Raw genomic sequence first — 3,095 nt, forward strand, 5'->3', positions numbered from 1 at the left:
CGGATGTTATTTCTTAAAGACCAGAGGCTAACCAAAATAATGAGAAAGCTTAATACAAGATTAACCCCATCCTCAAGACCGGATAGGTAAAGGACCCAGTTAATAATCCAGTCACGAACATCCAGAGTAGGAAGATGACGGACATTGATCCCCGGCTCCGATCCAGCCCAAATACTAGAGCTAAGAGGACAGTCGCGGAAAAGGTGATCAAGAGACTCCACGGAATCGCCTGCATTGTTGCACATAGAACAATAGGGAGCCCAGTTTAAGTCCCTTTTTGCAAACTCACTCCCAACCGGAAGGGAACTTGCCATGATTTTCCATAAAAGTATTTTCCAAGGTTGAGGACCTGGCAGATTCCATAGTCTTTTCCTACAAAAGAGTTTCCAGTTCGCGTGGAGCCGCTCTTTGTCTTTTTTAGATTCATGTTCATTGAAGTAATCTTGAAAGCTAATGCCATATCCACTCTTAACAGTGTAGATGACGCTGCTAGTGAAGGGCCAGAAAATTTCATCTCGTGATTGAGTAGCACAAAGAGGGATGGCCAGAATTTGATTCGCGCTTTCTTCAGTAAAGAGTAACTTAATAAAACCTTCATTCCACCCTCCATTATTAATGCAGATGTCCTTAACACGAAGATCTTTTAGGAAAATAAAGCTTCCCTCAAGAAGGCAGTCTTTAGGTTCCGGGGTTCGCCCGTTAACCCATTTTTTGTCCCACACATTAAGATTAGAATCAATTCCAGGTTTCCAGCCAATATATTCTTTAATAATCTTTAAGCCATGGGAGATGCTCCGGGCCCCCCAGGAATAGTACTTTTTGCTGCAGAGCCATGAATTGTTTTCTATTCCTAAGGGTCCCAGAATCTTTTCTCTGAAGACCGAACAAAAGAGAGATGTCTCATTTGACACAAGTCTCCACGCATGTTTTGCCAATAAAGCTTGATTGAGACAACCCGCATTTCGAATACCAAGACCCCCTTCACTCTTCAGAAGACTAGTAAAGATTCCACTACACCAGTGGAGGCACTTACCTGTTTTACATCCAGCCCACCAAAAATGTGACAAGAGAGCATTAATCTTCTTTGTCACACTTACCGGTATTTTAAATGCCGATAGAAAGAAAATGGAGAGATTGGATAGGACGGAAGAGATTAAGGTAAGTCGTCCAGCTGGAGAGAGAAAAATCCCATTCCACGAAGAAATTCGCTTCATAACTGCTTCTATAAGACCCATAAAGACCACCTTTTTTGATTCCTGGAACTCAGTAAGAAGGCCAAGGTATTTCCCAAATCCTTTGTTATGCTTAATGTTGAAGGCTTAAATGCCTAGATTATATTGAATGAATATGATCGTAGTACAAGCCTTCTACTTATACAAAAACGAGTCAAAGTTACCTTATAACACTTCCTATAATAAAGGTAACAATAAGATTACAATTAATACAAATCACAACAATATGTGCAAGAGTATAATTGAAAATATGGAAGATATATTCCCATATATTCGGATAATATATGGATAATATATTTCCACACTCCCCCTTAAGTTGGAGCATTTTGTAACCGAATGCCCAACTTGTCCTGTAAATAGTCGAACGCCTCACCACCAAGAGCCTTAGTGAAAAGGTCCGTTATTTGTTCCTTGCTCGGAACATGAATGGCTTCAATCTTTTTGTTAATCAAATGTTGTCGAATGAAGTGGCAATCTATCTCAATGTTCTTTGTGCGGTCATGGAAAACCGGGTTCTTAGCAATGTGTAAACTCGACTTATTATCGCACAAAAATCGCATTGGATGATTGTACGAAATGCCAATAGAATCAAGAAAGGATTTTACCCAAATAAGTTCGCGCGTGACTGTTGCCATTTCTCTATATTCCGCTTCTGCAGTTGACAAAGCCACCGTGGGCTGCTTCCTAGCTCCTCCAATATATAGGCGTATTGCCTAACGAAACAAAGTACCCTGTCAGGCTCCTTCTTGTTAAAGGGCATCATACCCAGTCAGAGTCCGAATACCCATGGAGCTGAAATACCGTATCCTTGTTCATCACAATGCCTTTTCCTGGATTGCCTTTTATGTAACGTATTACTCGTAGTGCTGCGTCCCAGTGCTCTTTTCGTTGATTTTGGACGAACTGGGATAAGTTATGGACTACACACACCAAATCAGGTCAGGTAATGGTAAAATAGACGAGACACCCGACAAATCTTAGATACACCATTGGATCCTTCAAAACTTGTCCCTCGGCAAGAGCTAACTGGTGATTCTGGGGAATGGGGGTGCTAACGGGTTTTGCTCCCTCCATCTTAGATTCCTTGATAATATCCAAAGCATACTTTCATTGGCTAAGAAATAAACTCGCGGCTCTATGTGCTACTTTTAAACCCAAGAAGTACTTAAGTCGGCCAAGATCTTTGATCCCGAACTTTTGATCGAGAAAGTGTTTTAAATTGTTACAAGCATTGGCATCGTCACTCAATACTATCATATCATCAACGTAGATTAAAATAGCGAGAAAAATACCGTCCTTATTCATAGTAAACAGCCAATAATCCGCCATTGATTGCGTGAAACTATAGCCCTTTAATGCAACCGTCAACTTGGCGAACCAATTTCTTAAGGCCTGTTTTAAACCATAAAGAGATTTCAAAAGACGACACACTTTACTAGAACCATTAGCTTCGAATCCCGATGGCAACTTCATGTAAACTTCTTCACTCAAGTCACCATGAAGAAAAGCAATATTCACGTCTAATTGAGCAATATTCGACTTATTTGCCACCGCCACAGCCAATAGGAGTCAAACACTGGTCATCTTAGCTATTAGCGTGAATGTTTCATGACAATCCACTCCCTAAATTTGAGTGAACCCCTGGGACACTAAACGAGCCTTGTACCGTTCAATAGTCCCATCCGCTTTGTGCTTGATTTTGTAGACCCATTTGCACCCAATAGGTCTTTTACATTTTGGTAAGTCTAAAACTTTCCAAGTACCATTCTTTTCTAGTGCGTCTATCTCATTTTCCATGGCAACCTTCTATTCATGTTTCTTTATGGCCTCAAAATAATTTCTTGGTTCTTTTACCGCATCAAT

This window comes from Silene latifolia, chromosome Y, assembly GCF_048544455.1.
Source record: "Silene latifolia isolate original U9 population chromosome Y, ASM4854445v1, whole genome shotgun sequence".
Taxonomy (NCBI): domain Eukaryota; kingdom Viridiplantae; phylum Streptophyta; class Magnoliopsida; order Caryophyllales; family Caryophyllaceae; genus Silene; species Silene latifolia.